Source organism: Geospiza fortis, unplaced genomic scaffold, assembly GCF_000277835.1.
Source record: "Geospiza fortis unplaced genomic scaffold, GeoFor_1.0 scaffold346, whole genome shotgun sequence".
NCBI lineage: Eukaryota > Metazoa > Chordata > Aves > Passeriformes > Thraupidae > Geospiza > Geospiza fortis.
This window is the reverse complement of record NW_005054361.1, coordinates 4,003,240-4,022,365: the sequence shown is the minus strand read 5'-3', so window position 1 is coordinate 4,022,365 and position 19,126 is coordinate 4,003,240. Positions and strand designations below refer to the sequence as shown.

The window sequence follows — 19,126 nt, the reverse complement described above, 5'->3', positions numbered from 1 at the left end:
TTACAGTAATTTAACAAATGCAACACCCATGTGGCACTGACTGACGCAGCCAAGCAGTATTCCTAAAAACATAAATAGCTGGAGATTCGGTTCAACTTACAGAAGGTATTATTGTTCTTTTTTTATTTTAATTTTCACAGAATTGCTATGCTAATCCTCACAATTAATTTTGGCAGTTTTCAGGACAAAAAGAAATAATTCAGCTAATTTGCAAGTTACAAAACAAGGGAGGGGACTTCAAGCACGCTCAAGATACACAAGATAAATGCCAGATACCACACCTAGACAAGCTAGAGCTAGTTACCATCAGGACAAAAACAATGCTCCAAGTTATTTTTCAGAATGCTGATGCTATTAATGTATGATCTCCAGTTGGGCTTCTTTTTCCAACCATGTACTTATTACAAGGAATCAAGAAAACACAAAAGCATGCAACTAGAAAAAGATGGCAAAACTGAGTGGGATGTGGAGTAATGTATCATCAACATCACAAAATATTTAAATTGAAAGAAAGAATAATGCTTCAAGTGAGGCCTTCTTCACAGGTGTTGCAGTATTATGATTAAGCAAGTTTTCATCCCACTAAGACACACTGTCTTTATGTGGTCACAAGACAGTCATGAATCTATTTGCTTCTTCACTAAAAACCTTACTGTATCTTGAAACTTGCCAGTTACACTCCTAACATATGGCAGTCCTTATTCATTAGTGAGTAGATGAAGACAGTGTACCCCTCCTGGCACTCCTCCTGCACTGGTAAAAGCAACCAGCTTTGCATCACTCCAAGGACAAAAATACAGTGTAGTACAGCAATTAAAAAATGAGTACATGCCATAGAAAAGTAAGATCAAATTCAGAGTTACTCTGAAGAGACCTTCCCGCATCTGAATATAGCTTCCTAGGTTATTAACCCTCATCACTTCGTTTACATTCAATCCACTCCCTCCTGGCACCAAGGCAAGTTGCAGTACAGCGTCTAAGCACTGAGGAGGAAAAAAAAGTTTCACCTTTGAGCAACAATTGGCTACACATTCTAATGATTCCCTTGTGCTTAGCACGAGCTGTACACTACTCCATGACAGCACATCCTTTCATCACTACAAGAAACACATGCACCTTCTTCACCCTCAAGATACTTTGCTGTAATGAGCATCCTTGCAACAAAGCACTCCTGTCCACCAGCTCGATACTATGAGAATAGTTATGTTTTCTTTCTTAGAGGAAAATGTTATTTTATTATAGTAGGGTTTGACAGCTTTCTGTTAATGTTCAACCACTGGGACGAGGCAGTTTTAGATATAGGAAGTAACAGCTATGCTGACTTGAGGTCACCAAGCCAGAAGCAGCAGGCCATGTGACAGAAACCTCGTGTACCCTGAGAGGGTCAGGCTGCACACAGCTCTGCTTTGGCTAAATGCTGGGTGAATTACAGAGAACCAGAAAGCCAACCTCCTACAAATGGTATTCACAAATGGATCAATAAGAATAAAGAAACGTAGAAATTTTACATTAGCTTCTTGTTTCCCCCCCCTAAAAAAAAGCGTTGGGGTATTAAGTTTATAGGTACATATATTTATAAATATAAATATATATGTGTGTATTAAAAATGTCAGTTGTAGAATACATCCATTAAACAATAAAATTTGCGCATTGTTTGACCTATATGAACAGCCTTTAGAATGAGCAGTACTTAAAGGAGCCAGCAACTCTGAACGCAGCTGGCAACTAACAAGATGATTTCCAACTTCAAGGTAAAAAATACAGGCAGTAAAACGCTCGTCCTATACAGCCCAGTTAATCTCGGTAGCGCAAGACAGACAAAAAACCTACAACTTGCTCCACGTTTACTGTGCTTCTCCAAGGGCCTCAGCTCCCTGGTTATTTTAGAGTCTAGCCGAGTGTTTCTCCTGCCTCAAGAGCACATGTGCCCATCCTCAAGGCTACAGGGTGCCGGTGCTGCAAGCCCGTACTCCAGCGGCACGGGCAGCTAGCCGGCTCTGTTCACCTCTGAGAGGGTGCACCAACAAAGAAACTTACTTTAACTTCTGTTTTTCTGTACCGACTTTCTGAACAGAGAACTTAGAAAGAGGAACAAGCATCAGCCACACATTAATCAGTGCCTAAAGAGGGGTTTGGTCCGATTTTAGAATAAACGGCGGAGACACATGATCCAATTAAATTCTAATTATGTAAGTAGTAGGCAAGAGTATTTACACAGCCACTGATTACAGCTATTAGAGTCTAAAGTCGTCGGCCGGAGAGGCTCCGCTTCCTCCCTGCCGCCGGGCTCGTTTCATTTTTAACCTCCCCGTTCACAGCTCTCCTTACAGACAATAGGAGACGCCAGCCCGAGAGCCCCGTCTCCCAACTCGGACGCCAGCTTGGAGTGATGATTCACTATCCGTCCCACCTCGGAGCCGGGGAAAGACCCTGCACACCCCATTCCATCGCCCGCAACCCCGGCCGCGCAGCGCCGGGACAGGCAGCCAAACCCTCCCGCCCCGGCAGTGCCCCTTACCTCCGAACAGGTGCGGCGAAAGGTGCGCGGGCATTACCTATTTAGACCTTTGTTTTGCATGTGTGTCAAGAAATACCAGTTGCACTATGTAAGGTGTATACCACAGGTTAAAAACAGCATTTATTTTTCTCCTAAATGTACTAAAACCAAACCACTTCTGTAGCAAGAGCATTCACCTGAGCAAGAGCAGCCTGTTTCTCTAAGCGTCTAACTTCTCTTTGCCATTTAGCCTTGTCTCTTTTCTACCTTTAGTTTCCTCTCACTCCTCTGTCTCTGTTACCAGTCTTTAATGGCCAAACTTTCTAGCATGAAAATCAAAGTGGGTCAGATGCAGTATGAAAAGCAGCGGATGGAGCAAAAAAGCCAGATGCTAAAGGTGTGGTAGTTTCTGGGTAATGCTGGGCCTGTTTTGAATCCTTCATGTTCCACCCTTTACTGGTCTGTCCTGCATTGTGCTGTCATGCTCTTCATTAATTGCTGTGTGTTGATATGCAGTGTGCCCTTCCTCCTTAGATGTGGAAAGCTCTTTATGTAGGTATTCCTTGTAAACAGCTTTAAATTGCAGGGGAGAGGATTTTCCTGCTCTGAACCTTGCATAGGTTACACATAATGGCATTAGACTTGGGCTAAAATCACTCCCCTTCCAAGGGAAGATTGCCTCTTCTGTAGCTTACATCCATTATTCAAACAGAACTTTTTATCACCCTTTTAGAGAAAATGTATTCATGAAAACTATCTGGGAAATAGTGATTCTTTTATACTGTCCCCTCTCCCACATGTAAGTTTGCATATCATACTTCTAATTCAGGAAAAGAAATGCACACTGACAACCACATGCAGGTCTAGTTGCCTGTGGATATAACAGCAGCTTCTCAAGTGACCAAGAAATGATCTTGTTTTGGAGCAGCATGGATCCTACACTGGCAGAAATCCCATCATAATCAGTGCCAACTTGGAGCACTGGAGAATTGTAGTTATTCCCCAGCCACTGTTGTGGAAAAAGCTTTGATTTCTTGACAATTTTAAGCTTGATCTATTTTTAGATGATGCTTTAGAGCAAACAGGAACCAATTTCAGGAAATTCTGTAGCTGGGCCGTAGTTTGGGTTGCAAACATCACTATTTATTTGCACCAGATCACCTGAGGGTAGCTCAGGAAAATACCCAAGCTACAGTATTCTAGTTTGGTTTATTCCATTAAGGATTTGAAATGTCATTTAGAAGCTGTAAGTGCCAAAATAATGAGTCTTGCCTTGTTTTGCTTTGTTTACAAACTGAACAAATTAAATTTTCAGTGTTGGGTACAGTTGCAGTGAGGGTCCTGTCTTGATGATGCTGTTGGCGGTGCCCTCCTGTGCCCCCCTGCCGCGCCGCTGCTCGGCTCTCCGCCCCTGCGGCTCCAGCAAACGCCCGGATGCCCGACCTCGGCGCCTGGGGCGGCTCCCGGCCGCCCGGCTGGGCTCGGCTCGGCGGGACTCCGGGGGAAGGGGCTGCGTGCTCCCCTTGGGAGCTCTCCCGGGTCCGCGACGTCCGACCCTAACGTTGGCTGTGAGTGTGTGTCCTCCGAGAACCTGGATGTACCAGGAGATATATGGACATATCGGGAAGCAGGACTAGAAGGACGAAAATCTCTGACATCTTTGGTTCACAGGTGATACAGGAAAATCCTGTATACCTCAGTCACTCACTGAAAGTCACGTTTTTTTTTACACGAGGATTAACTAAGCTCTAAATTTTATCCCAGTGAATAATACCCGTGTGGATAGCAGGCTCAGTTTAATCATAACAAGACATTCAGAGACATAAAACTATTTTATACCTTGTTTGATACTGAGTGTCACATACATTGAATTTATATAAACATGATTCCTACAGTCGGTCATCTGAGGAAAACTGCTTGTTTTATGGATTTTTGTCTGCTCTAAAATAGACTGTCACCATGAAGCAGTGCATCAGGACTCTCCATCATAATGTCTCAGTAGGGATTCCATCTACATTCTTTCCTATGTCACAGTGGCACAGTATCCAAGCTATGTTATAATTAATACTATAAAACTGATCCAAACCTTAATTGAAATACAAAGCATTATGAAGCATAACAGTTACACTCGTGGCATCTTTGATGCTCCTTCTCAGATGTGAAAGGCCTCCTGTTCCACCTCCTTTCACCATGGCTCTTACAACGGCATGTGGCATCACATTCTGGCATCACTGCAGCTCACAGCTGGGTCTGCAAGAAGAGGTGCCATCGTTGGGGGTGGCACAGGAGGGTACTAGCCCTAACTCATCCTTCTAACACCACTTTTCTGGATAGCTGAGACACTCTGTGAATACTCTGAACCCCATTTAGAGCATGCTGGTGTAAACTGTTTGCCCATTTCAGCGAGAGGCAGTGATTCCACAGCTGTCTCATGAAGAGTCTTTTGTGTGCTGGGTGTTGGGCAGACAGCTGGGGTCGATAATCTGCCGTCCCAAGCTATGTCATCCCCACTTGTGAATTATAAGCTACAGTCTCTGCTGGCAGTGGTAGATACTCGAAAGTAGATCAATCAGGAGCGCTCTCTAGTTCAATTCCCTGCAGAAAGAAAATCAGCATGGATATGCTGTCTGCTCTGCCACCACTGGTTACTTTTTAAATCCTTGTCCAGCTTTGGCCAAATCTCTCAGAGACATTAACAGTATAGAAAATAAGTGGTTATGTAGAAGACAGAGATTCTAATGTTCCCACAGAAAGGAAAGCTACCATAGGAATTCCTCTCCTGCTAGATTCCAGGAATCTGCTTGGGCAAAGGATGTTGCAAACATGACTCATAATTTCTGCTGCTCACAGAATGCCTGTGGCATGTTGAGCCCTTTTGGAGCAGGGTTACAGGGAGCATGCTCAGAGTTTTATGGAGTTTTTAAAATTTCCACTACTGAGTGTTAGTAGAGCTGTTCAGCTGCTAGAATAAACAGCACTTTGAAAATAGTACATTGCTACACAGTATCACAGCACTTTCTGTATTTTTTTACAGTGGATTTAAGAATTGAGCAGGTATTAAATACAGATCATATTTGACTGTGAATAATATTTTATTCAATTTAAGATTAAATTATGAAGCCTGTGGTGGAAAAAAAGCCCTACAAAAAAGACATCCAGTTATTCAGTCTTACAGTCAGAAAGTTACATTTAACATCATATGATATTTCACAGAAAAGAAATCACAACAACAGGACAGCCTGCGTTCCCTTCTCAGAGAGCATGACTGCTCCCAGTACAATGTGATTTTCTTTTTTTCTTTTTTTTTCTTTTTTCTTTTTTTTGGTAGGTTTCAGTTTTTGTTTTGCATCTAGGACATATTTGCAGCTCTCTCACTATCAAGTGTGAGTCTAAACACGGCACATCTCTCAAATAACACCTACATCTTCAGGAAAAGAAGTGTGCCACACCTTTGAGCCAGTTTTCTCCCCTCAATTCTTCCTGATCTCTCTGAAAAAATGAATAGAAATTTTTCTAGATATGAAAATTTGCTTTATATAAGCAACAGTACAGTTAGGTTTTCAAGCTAACATTTCTTCTAACAAATGTCTATTAGCTGTCCAGTCTTGTAGAGGCAAGTATCTGGCCCTGTAACCTACACCCATTTGTTCATTACTACACTCCAGAAGTAGCTTGCATAAAAACTTTGTAAATTACAAAAGAAAGTCACTAGTGATGAGAGGAAGCATTGCAGAGAGAAAGTAGAATATCTTGCTGCTGGCCATACTTCTACAGATTTCAAGAACTCAGTGGAAAAGCAGATAGTTATATAAAAATTAACTTCTATAGGTCCATATGGGTGAATGCTGCTTTTGTTCCTGTAAAAACATATCTAGGGAATCGTAGTCATACTTAAATAAGCACTATTTGTTCCTTGTCCAGGATAGTGGGAAAAAAACTGGTTTAGACAGGCAAATATACTCACTGTTCTTTGTTATAAGCTGCATACCTCCTGTTCAGTTCTGGTTGCACCACTTTGTCTATCAGCACATGAAAATAATGAACTTGATTCTTGACCAGTTTCCTTGAACATACCAGGTGACAGGTGTGCCCTAAGAATACAAAATTAGGTGTAAATTCATAATAGTGCACATTTTGGAAAATGTGTGCTGATAAATGGAACAGGGGCCTGCATTTTACTTGGCAGTGAGCTATGCAGACAGATAATTTCCCCTCTCCCCTCCTGCCCACTTCTTTGATGGCTTTTAAAGGGACACTGAAACAAGGATTTAAGCAAGGTTTCATTACTGACAGAAGCATCTGACCCTGAACTAATAAAGCCAGCCAGAGTTTCATTCTGCTCAGAACCAATCAGACACTCTATTCTAAAGGAGAAAGATTTGAAAAGTGGCATACCCTCATAACATACAGCTTAATTTTATAATAACTAGTGTGGGCTTCTAAAACCTTCTAAAAAGGTTTAGCCAACTTGATTTTCTGAGCAGGTACCAGGCTAGAACTGCACATTGTGATTGGAAGAGGTCAGTGCAGTTTTTACATTACTGTGTATTTCATCTGTTTCAAAGAAATAGCTCTGCACACCACTTCTGCACAGATAACTGAAAATAGAGACTTCACTTCTGATGTGTTCAGTTGCTCATAGGGAAAGCAAAATAGCGCTGTTTTATATTCCTGAAATAAGACATGTAAAATGTACATGCCTTACATCTGCACCTAGAGTAGGCCATCCAGCAGATGAGGCTGTTCTATGTTCACATCTGTGCACTGAGCGAAATAGGTCCCATATAATCCCTCTCAGTGTGACTACAAACAATACATAAAGCTATTGTAGGAATCCCTTTAGATAGGTTTTGGTGTCAGTGATGCTCCAGCTGGTGTCTGGTGTTTTAATAGATGCAGGAGACCCCATTATCCAGATTTAGATTTTTATTTGCATTAAATAACTCTTTACACATATTGATGTTAATCATAGGAAGATCTGGCCACATGTTTGCACTGACACATGAAAAACAGTTCTGGAAGATGTAGAGATCAATCTTCATGGAATAAAAAGCCAAGCTGCTTGTCAAACTCAAGGTTTGATTTCTAAAATTGTTTTGTAAATGTGTGGTGTTGCTCACAAGGGTAAGGAGGTTCACCCTTGCTTTATAAAAATTCTGTTTAAAGCCTTCTATCTTTTGTTTAAAGGTTATGCTTTTCTGACGTTTCTATCACACTGCAAACAATATTGTTTGTATTGTGCTGTATTTTGTACTCTAGAGTTGCCTGTAGAGAAAACTGATGTTCACAAAGAAGATAACTTAATCTTGAAAATAAACTGACATTTTGACTGGACTTATTGATTGACCATTTTGTACAGGAAGAAATACTGGGAAATATGGCAATACTTGACAAAATGGCAATTTGTGCTGTGCACTTCATTACCACATGCTGTAAAGTATTACTTTAGGAAATATACTTCAGTCCAAGATTTCTCATAGGAAAGGGTATTCACCCTAATAGTTACTATGCTGTCCTACACTCACAGTTGTATTATCATAGCCACTGAGTACTTATTAGGTAACCAGAGGCAATACCAAACGCTATTCAAATGAATTTACCTTTTTGCTATGTGATCAGGCCAGTACTGTTACTGGTTCTGCCATAAACTGTATTAGTTTTACTTGTTGGTGGGGTTTTTGTTGTTACCAGCTTGGCATTAATCACCTCTCTGGGTGGTTTCCTGATCTTTCATGCAGTTACAGCCCCACCCCCAACCCTCATTTTTTTACATGCTTAAGAAACAAGAGAAGACAAATAGCTGCTTAGGCTATGGGCATTTCCACACTGGAGGAATCTGCACCATTTCATCAATGAAGTGTCATGGGTGTATGTTTATGTGGGCAAGGCATGATGCACGCATCTGTGGGCATGCCAGTCCGGGGTAGAAAGCTGACATATAAAGGGGCCATCCAGCTCATTTCTCTGTTTCTGTGACTTCCGAGAGGGGGTGGAGGACAAACTAACCGATGGGAAGCATGTTTACTCTCTCTTGTTTTCAGATCTCGTGTCAGCACCCAGCAATGCCTGCTGAGTGTGGATTTGGGAGTAGGGGGAGGAGAATTGATCACCTTAAACTCCCTTCACTTGGGCAGGGGGAAATAATGGCAGTCTTTTGAGGTATATCCCTGAATTACACTAATTTGTTTTTCAGTGCAGGGAGGGACCACAAAATCCTTCCACGCCTAAAAAGGCAGTTGGCTTAACAGAGAACTTTATCTAGAGCAGTTAATTATGGTTAATAATAAGGAACACACTTCAAGTCATGACACAGTGAGAATTACACAGGTAAATCAGTCTTCAGAAGCTGATTGCAGGAAAAGCTCTTTTACAGGATACATCTTTCATTATTGATACTAATTCTTTGAATGCCAGACATCTAGAGAAAGAGGTAAGTATATGGAAAACAGTATTACAGAAAAATAACAGCAAAAAACGTAGGAATGAGAGCAGGTGGTAAAGCCACGTGATATTAGATTTGCCAAGTACAATCTGTATTCTCTCAGGTTCTCTATTATCTGCCAAATATTACCTTAACTTCTCAGAGCCCAGAAGAAAAAATGCCTTTGTCCTTATTTTTTGCACAGTAGTTGCTAATATTTTATATGAATTATTAATTAATATTCTACAGCCTACTACTTGCAGTCTGATACTGATAAGCCTAATAATGAGAAACAAAAACACATAGGAATGTTAAGCACAGCTGTCACATGTGGGCAGTCACATGTGTCACAGTGACTTTGTGCAGCAGGAGTCAAAGGGACAGCAAAAACCATCAAGTCCAATAAAAGCTAGGCACACTAATGCATGTATCAGGATAATACTTCATTAGCTGATGCTTAGTGAAGAACACAAAGGCATGTGAGTGGATTTTTCTGAAGGCCTGGATCACAGCTACAGCGGTACCGGGTCAGGAGGATGTCAGAGAGCTCGGTGCTCTCTGCCAAAAACGTTTTCTGCCCCGGCTCCTGTGCATCACGCCTGCTGGAAAGCAAGCAGGAGGGTGGTGTAAAAGGCTCCATCTGTCATGTTGGCTCACATCCACTCCACAGAAGCCAAAACCCATGAATGTAAGAGATGAGAAATCAGAATTGTGAACCCACTTCCTCCTCTCTCTGCTTTGCCTTTCCCCAGTTTGTACTTCCCCAGGAGCAAGAGGAGCTGTGTCTTGTTCTAGATTGCTGCTTGCAAAATGAGGCGAGTCAGGGTTCATCCATCTTCCTCAGCCTTCCCGTAACAACATAGGGAATGAGAGACTTAAATTTCTTAAAGAAGCAAATGTTTTCTGAAGAGTGGTAGAAACCAGTCATTTCATCCCTTCTGAAAGCCAACATACACTTCCTGGCTGGTTGTTCTGCCCCGAGCTGGTTTCAGTTCAATATTCAGAAAATGCCAGGCAAATAGTAAATCAAGTGCAAGTTAGAACAGTCCTTGCAGCTGCCTTGGTGTAGCAAAACACTTCCAGATGATGCAGTATCTTTCTAGGCAGTTAGGAAAGCAAAGACTCAGTCTTGTCAGTAGGTTCTTGCTGAGATGAGTACTCTTAGTTGCAGGATTAACCATCCCCATGGATCACCTGTGCAATGCTTTCTTAGCAGGGCCACAAATTATCGAGATAATTCAGAACCATTTATTTATTATTTTCTAAACAAAGCTTTTCCTCTGGACCCATGGTAACTGCTCTTTAACTCAGTCATGATATGATCACAATTTAGATAGGGTCCTGTTACAGCTGTATTAATCCCAGTCAAGGACAGAAAGCAGTTCTACACTTTCCACGTGGAGTTTAAGCAGCAAAAAAAGACCTGTTTTGTAGAAAGCATATAATGAGGCTGGAGAGGCTTGGATTCATTCTGGATAGCAATTATTCCTCTGTTGTTAAAGAAAACTTACAGAGCAGTCTGGTATTGCAAGTCCACACTGACATCTAGTGCTGAAAAAATTGCACTAGCCAGTGGGGAAACAAAGAAGGGAAAAGGTGTTGGGTTAGGAATGAAAAATCTAAAAATTTTTCTAAAGCATCCCTCCTGCTTTATGAAAATGCCTGGTTGTTTGTGAGTCTGTTCTGTGGGCAGGAGCTGCTCTGTCTCCGTGAACTTGGGTGCTGAGGGAGGATCTCTTGGGGAAATACATGGGATGCTGGGTCTGACAGACAACATAGCAAGCCCTGGCTGCTCCTGAAAACTGTTCTTGAGGTCAGGAGGAATTTTGAGTTGTGACTTACTTTAAGTTTGTTTTGTAGCCACTGCTACTGTAGGACTTGGTCCAGATCAGCATAACTGATAGAGAACTGCTGCCAGTGGCCCAGTAATTTTGATGTTATAAACAAAGACTTCACAAGATTGAAATGTTCTCACCTTCCATCCCGAGAAGAGAATTTCCTGGTACTTTGGAAAGATTCCCTCTCTAAGCTGTTTCTAGAGAAGAGGGGCTTTTTTTTATTTTTCAGTGGCTTTTAGTTCTCAATGTTCTCTTACCTCCCACTTCAATACAAAACATTCTCATCATTTTTAGGCACACACAAAAATTTGCACTTTACAATATTTGACTGTACCTTTAAGGGCAAGCAAAGATTGTAAAACAAAATATTTGTGATTTTTTAATTGTAATTTCTACCTTCCGTGGGGAAGTAAAAAGTAATAATAATATACGGAATAATTAATGTTTTTCAGTGTCTTAGCTGCCAACACAGCTCCTTCCCTGTCACCAGGGAAATGGTGAGATTAAAACCATGTGCTCTGTGTGCTTCAGAAGTGAAATATGCATGTCAGTGTTGTATAAATCATCAAAGGAGACGAGCGAAAGGACAGATCCAAAGCCACCAAGATCAATGGACTTTTTTTTCCCCATTAAATCCCATGAGCTTTGGATCAGGTCCTGGCGGATGTCAGAGCTCTGCCAACCCCACAGAGAAACTGTAGTCCAAATGCTGGTGTGCTGTTTGGCAAGCCACAGCTGTGAGGTTGGCAGATGTATCCTTCATGGAGAGAATCCTGGTGTTGTTGAGCAGGATTTCACAGAGGGACCCGGCACAGGGGAGTTCTTGTTTCTCTGCATGGAGGCAAAGCAGGGCCTGCCCTACCAGGAGTTGCTGTTTTTTGAAGGCATCCTGTTCCTTCAGACACACACCAGCAAGCTGCATCTCCTGGTACTGCCTGGGGAGCAGCTCTTTCCTCCTCCTCCTTCACAGCACAGCAAGCAACAACTGGCAGGATTTAGCCCTTATTGCCTTGCCAGTGTGAAAGCCTCAGAAGAAAATGTGGCTTTTGTCCTGTACATAGTACCCTTCCTCCCCTTATAATCAGAATCAGCCCAGGTGCTCAGACATAATTTCTTCTGTCAGTTTTTGCAATTTTTTATTTTTTCTGGGAAATAATGATACAGAAGTGAGCATGTTGTCACATCTAGGCTGCATTTTTTTTGCCCCTGTGTCTTGTAATCAACAACAGTATGCAGATTTTAGAAATGTTTTCAGACTTTTGTGTCTGGGCTGGGCAGATTGGGATGTGCACGGAGGATTGGCAGACCCAATTAGACAGTAAATAGTGTAAGTAGCTGTCAAAAAATAAGGCTAAAGCAGGAGAAAGCATGTGGCATCTCTCACTAGATAAGCAAGAATGATTGGCATATTCAGTCAGAAACAGTCATTTTCTGATTTAATGGGGGCTTAAGACAAATTGTCTTGCAGCTGAGACCATGCAAATCAATCATTAAAATGTCAGGTTGGAGTCCGATGTCAGTTAAAATTCCCTTAATATCAGTAGAATTGCACCAAATTTATCCATCCAAATTTATAGCATGTGAAAATTGACCCATAATTATTATTAGGAGCAAAAGCATGCAAAACTGTATCACATGTCTAGAATTTCCTTGAAATAAAATTAATAGAATAGTAAAGCCAAGAATATATAACAGACTAGAGTAGAAAAGAAAAAGAAGGAAAAAGAACAGGAACAGGAAGAGGTAAAGGAAGAGGAGAGGAAAGGGATGATGGAAAGAGGAAAGAAAAAAGGGAATGAGAATGAAAGACTGAAAGAAATGCCAAGAAAAGAATGCAATAAATGTCCCTGAGGAAATTTAAAAACATGGGGAAAATTCCAAATGTATATTAATAACATTGAATTAAATCACTTCAACATTACTGTCATCATGTCATGTTCATATTCATCCTTTCCCTTTTTGCTCTCGAGAAAACCCAAAGGAAACCCATGAAATCTGGTGGCAGCAATTCATTCAAGAAGGTGCCACTATCATTTTAAAGGTGACTAGTTTGTAGAGCGTACTTGGTGCAGTGATTGAGCCTCCAGTACAAACACAGTCAGCTGACATGAGTTCCTAAGCCTTTAGGAACATTCAGGGTGTGTGGAAATCAATGTTTTTTCAGTGTGGTACTAGGCAATAACAGATCCATTCCCAGCTGAGAGCACTGGCTTGCTTTGTGCAGAGCACAATCTGTTTGAATTTCAAATATTTGGGGGGAGGCAGCGAGTTAGGTTGAATTGTAATAATTTAGTTTAATATTAAAACCCCTACTTGGTCCTTTGCCTTCTGCTTAGGAGTGGGGTTCAGTGGAGGGAACACTCCTGTTCATACAAACAGGGTGACTTGGGGGGGGCTACACGCACAACCCAGGTCACAGAGCCTCCATGGGGCCTCCCAGTGACTCGGGACTTCCACAAGTCCCAGTCTGGGGTGAAATAACAACTTTTGTAAAGTAGTAGATTGGTTTTAAAGCAGTAGCTGCCCAGAAGACAGGAATGACAGAGTTTTGGCAGTGTGCAGACCATGCAGCAGCAGATCAAGCTGGGGCGGCTGACACGAGTACCAACCTTGCCTCATCATGCTGCCCTTATCTCAGAGGCTGCCATCCTTGCCTGGAGCTGACAGAAGGATACAGACAGCTTGATGTCTTAGAGGAAAGCAAAAAATATGTCAGTCAGGAGCAGTGGCAGCTCAGGAGCAGCTGTGTGACCCACCAACACCCTCCCCTGCAAGGCTGGGAGAAGGGCTGGGACAGCCCTGCTTTAATCCATTGCCACACACAAGTTAATATCCCAATTCTTTGGAATTTGGCCATGAACAGCTTCTAATTCAAGCTGGCTGTCTTCAGCAACAAAGAAAAATGTAAATGCACTGTGACACTTATGCAGTGTGGTGTGAGACAGGGACAACAGAGGAAAAGAATGCTTTAGAAAATACAGTAAGATCCCTAGAATTGAGGAAGCTCAGGAGCATTTTTTTTAGCTCCTTCATTATAATCGGAGTAATTCTCATTGCCTTTATCTGAAAATGGTTCTTTCCAGAATCCTTTTAGACTTCAGACTTCATTTAAAATTATATTTGATGATCTGATAGTTTGCTCTGTCTGACAGTATTACAGAGCAGGTTTCAATAGCTGTAACCCACCTGAACTGATGGGCCTCTACTAATAGTGTTCAAACCAGGGCTTTGGTTCAGGTCCCTATTTGCAGTGGAGGCTGAAGGAGAAATGTTAATGCAATTCCATTATTATGAAGGGCATTTTGCAAAGGGAAGAGAAAAAGTCAAGCTGAATAAGGATGAGGATGTTAAAAATTATTTAAAATACATTGTTAAATCAAAAATTATTTACATGAAAGATATCTTCCCAGTGGAAGAAAACTGGAAAGTTTCTTTCCAGTTTCTTCTGGGAAAAATCTTCCCAGTGGAAGAAAACTGGAAAGACAGTATATTTTCCCAGAAGAAAAGGAACAAAAGGAAAGGGGGTACAATGCTTGAAAAGCAGCAGCATAGGTCAGAAGAAAACTTGTCCTTGTTTTTCAGCTATCTGGCTTAATTATTTGGACAACTTATAAGTCAGTCTAATCTCTAGCTGATTCCATTCCTCCCTTTCTATTCCCTACCTCTTTATCATTTTGTCAGGATAAAACACATTACAAATTGCAAGAAACTCAAACAGTAAGTAAAAGCATGTTAATAAGCACACAAGGTCAATACACTTTGTAGTATATCCTGATATAAGAAGAGCTTTGGAAACACTGAACTTTTAGGGAACTCATGGGTATCCAATTTATGCAAATGCCAGTCACAAAAAACCCATGTCATTAATGCTCACCTGCTAAGGAGAGCCATGGAGCACAGAACATGCAATAAGTATTTCTGCAAAAATACCTTGTAAGTTTGTATACAGCAGGATATCTCTGAAAAAATTAGTCAGAGAAATACATTGTCATGTAGAGATTGTAGCAGCCTGAGAAGCCACTTTTGAATTCACTTGGTGATTTATAGATATGACCTGTACTAGGGGAAAATAGATAATTTTTTTTCTGATCATCTGCTGACATAAACCAAATGTATTTACTGTCAATGCTGCACAATTAATCACAAAATCCCAGAAATCAGATGGTACAGAATCTACTGGTTTTTGTTAATATTGCTGTCTGGTACATATTAGGGCTTTCTCAGGTAAAAAATAAATTCTTATTAAAAAGTCTTGTGGGCATCAAAACAGAAGTAATGGGACAAGAATTAGCTGGGAGTCCAGAGGCAAATGGAGTGGGGAGATCTATATAGAACAACTCCTTAATAAAGAGTAGGTGAAAACTCATGAGAAAGGAGGAGGATGCCAAATGGAAAGAGCTTTGCCTATGGCCTGAATAGTCTTTTATCCCATTTTAGAGAGGTAGGGTGAAACATTGTCAAGGCTGATCTGTCCCACAGGCAGGCAGTAAAGAATTTGGTCTGTCTCTTTATTAGTTCACTAACTGAGCTGACTGCCAATTCAGACCACTGGCAGAAGTTTAATTATCATCCCTGTTGTTTTCATTAAAAACTGCTGTTCCTTGGTGGTTTATCACTTCAGTTTTTAAAGCCTTTCTGTGCTTGGTTTGGTCACAGAGGCAGCAGAGCAAGATTGATTTAGAAACAGATTTAACCAGACTGGTGCTGAAATTGTGGTTAAACTAGCCTGACATACTTCTTCACCTCTTTCTGTAACACACATGCTAAAAAACCTGTCCTTGTATTTACCAGAATTAAACATAACTGGAATTACATCAATAGTCTTCACAGAAAAATCTCACTAAGACATCTCTTTGGCAGGCATATGATTAATCTGGAGTCTCTCAATGAGACTACAGCCATGGCTCACATCCAAGCTCCAGGTCAATTGATCAACATTTGAAGAAATCCTGAATTAGATTCCAAATTTAGTTTTTCACAGAGCTCAGAAGATCTTTTCCCTATCCTCCTCTTCCAGACTGGGGATACGCCAGTCTCTCAGTTCTATTGGTTAATAAAGATCTGAAAGCATAGCTGTTACTGAGAGGCTTATATGTGTTTCACATACCAGCAAATATGCCTGAAAAGTGAGAACCTGAAAGGACATAAAGCAGATTTCTGTAGACAGTATTGCCTTATGCTGGTTTTCAAAGAAACATGGTGGATTTTAAGGGTTTTTTTTCCCCTCCATAAATCAAAGAGGTTATAGAAAGGGTGATTTGTTCCTCTTCTTCTCCACAGCAGACTGTGCTTTTGAAGGCCTTTCAGAGTACTTGCTAAAAAAAGGGCTTATTACCTACCTGTTCAGGTCTTTAGAGGGCAAGAATATATTATTTTGGCAGGTGTAATTATATGGTTACAAATCCGGCATGCTGTGTGGCTGTTGGTGTAGGTAGACATTATAAAATGCTTCCAGAAAATCTTTTGATAGTGGCAAGAAAAGAGCTGGAATTGATGAACCAGTTTTTCCCAGGCCACATTGTTCAGCTCTAGCCCCTCAGGATCTGTCTGCACTCTGGGTCTAATTCAAGTGAGCAGCAGACCCAGCCAGAGCCTGTGCAGCCATACTGCAGGGCTGCATTCTCATCCCATGACCCATCTCCATCCTAGTGCCTTCCAATGAGAGAGGAGGGCAGGAAAACAGAGGTGGAAGAACTGCACAAGCACTTTGGTTATCATTTGTGTTTGGTGTCAGAGCTGCTGTGGGTGTATCTCAGCCTTATGCTAACCCAAGCTGTTCAGTCATTTGTTTCCAATGAATCTCAGGCCAGGACTGGAAAACCCTCATTTTAAATGGTTTTCTTGCAAAATGGTGCTCCCTGTGTTGCCACTGTGACTGTTGAGAACAGAGAGATTTAGAGTTCTAACCCAGCCTAGTGCAGTGCAAAGGAAACACTTGGATGAGCTGGTGTGTATTTGTGGTCACATTTGGACATAGCATCCAGCTAGGGCCGTGAGTGAATCCTCAGGGATCACAGAATATGTAAAGGGTTCTGTGAACCCTCAGGAATCACAGAATCACAGAATATGCAGAGTTGGAAGGGACCTACAAGGATCATCAAGTCCAACTCCTGTCCCTGTACAGGACACCCTAGCAATCCCAGCATGTCCCTGAGAGTGTTGTCAAAACACTCCTTGATCTCTGGCAGGCCTGGGGACATGACCACTGCCCTGGGGAGTCTGTCCCAGTGTCCAACCACCCTCTGAAGTGGTTGTGCCCTCAGTACTGACAAGATGTAGACAGAGAGATGTACAAGATGTACATTGCCATTTCTCCTGGCAATACAAACTTATCAACAGCTGGCTGTGATGGTCCTGTAGCTGTATGAGGGTTTGACCCCAAAGGCACATGTGGCTCTTCCCACTCTGATCTGTTTTCTGCAAACCTGTAAGGGCAGTTGGAGTGTCACAGGCTCTGCCTCAATATCTTCTTCCTCCTGAAAGCCCCCGTCCAGAAATGCGGGATTTAAACAGCCCAGGCAAGGAGCTCCCCAGTTTCTGGACTATGGACAGCTCTTTAATTAACCCCATTTGTGGCCTGACCTCTCTTTGCTGTCAGATCTGTTTTCACTTTTTATTTCCTCCCAAACGTGACCCTGATATTTACAACTTCAGAAGTGTAAGATTAAGCAACTTCAGGAAATTTAGAGATTAGCAGCCTTCATGGAGAAGTTTGTAACTTCCAGTAGAGAGGGAACATATTTCAAATGGCCTGAGGAAATCAATCTCTTTCTTCCTTACAATTTCTTGTCTTGAATGTGTGACATCCCATCTCATGTTCATCCAGGAGTGTGTTCTCACCAGGCAATACTTTTTTTTCTATATTGTGTTACCATTCACATACCAATAAAGCTACAGAATTAATATATTCATATAAAAGAGACTTTTCACAGTGTTCCTTATATACTATTTTCACTAAGCACGAGGTCAGATTATATTTCACCAAAAGCACTTTAAAGCCAGGCTTGGTTTTCAGTTTTGAACACCCGAGTTACCCAGCATTTTCCTCTCCTACCTAAAGCAAATTTTGTTAATTGAGACTCTTCTTGCTTGACACAAACCTCCAAACACCATTTATGTGGGGTGAGTGGCCTCTGAGCCGCACGCGCACAGATGTCTCATACACCGATGTCTCATCGTTCAACATTTAGCCTGGACCAGGGCTACAGACACACCGGGGATCATCTCCTCTCCTCATCTGTCTTCTTGTCACGGCTTGCTGCCCTGCTGGTAGGTTACTACCCAGATAGGTCCCCCATGCCCCAGGCAGTGCCCCTATCTCAAGAGACATCTATGAGCCATTTGCAGATCCAGAGCGAATCCGTGTTATCCTACATGGATATGCCTTATCCAGCCTAGCCAGGGTGAATTTTAACCGGAGCACAAGCGCAGTGTAATCATTGTTTTGTGTGCTATTTACGCATGTTTCAGACAGATACCGCCCTCTGCATGGCTGGGGCGTCGCTCCATTTGTATGGTAATGAATCAGTGCGAAGGGAGCCTTTTCTGCTCCGCTCCTCGCCCGGCCCTGGTGCCTGTGATAGCTGAGGCAGGCCCCCAAGAGCAGCAGGGCCGCTAATGAAGGTGGGGACATGAGGACAAAGAGCCCCGCCACACCTATTCAGGGAAAATCTGCATCTGAAAGTGCCTGCTGGAGATGGGCGCGCTGCCAAACACCAGGGAGAAGGGGGACGCTCTGGAATATAAAGGAGGGCATACTATTATCTTTCTTTGTCTTTAAGTCACTGGTTGTTCGTTAAATAAAAATGAAAAAGAAAAAAAAAAAGAAAAAAGGAAACAAACAAGGGGAACGGTTTGATTTGGCAGCTGTGCGTTTTATATCCGTATCCCAGCAAATGCAACACCTTCTCTCCCACCAACCTGCCTGCTGCTACTCCTCTATTACTGCAGGCATTCTCCTCTTCCACGTCTCCACAACCATTCTCCTCTCCCATCTCTCAGTAAGCGTCTCTTCCAACAGCTGATGAATGTGCTGGATCTACAGCTGCCCCAGGATGCAGCAGTCCCGGCTGTGCCTTCTGAGCACACAGGTGACTTCAGCACTCATTTCCAGGGATCATCACTTTTTTCTGGAGTGCACCTCATGCAGCTGAGCACGATGCCCACAGCTCAGGTCACAGCAGCCGCCGTTGCTCAGCAGCCTTTGCTATTCCATCGAATGGGTTTTGCAGTTCTGCTTCCAACCATTCCTACTCCCCTCCCTTAGGGAAGGTGCCACATCCTTTCTCACTATGGTCCCTCTACATGCCCTGCTGCCTCCAAGAAAAGAAAGCTTCCTCCAAGAGAATTTGGGTGCTGATGTGTAGTGGC

General features: G+C 42.2%; 1 protein-coding gene across 1 annotated transcript in view; it reads right to left on the bottom strand.

The window, feature by feature from the left end:
* Window positions 1-6,527: 6,527 nt before the first annotated feature.
* Window positions 6,528-19,126, bottom strand: part of MTURN (maturin, neural progenitor differentiation regulator homolog) — a 62,907-nt gene continuing 50,308 nt past the window's right edge. The window contains exon 3 of the mRNA XM_031059381.1: window positions 6,528-6,588. The gene's annotated coding sequence lies outside the window, so the exon portion shown is untranslated. The remainder of the gene's footprint in view (window positions 6,589-19,126) is intronic.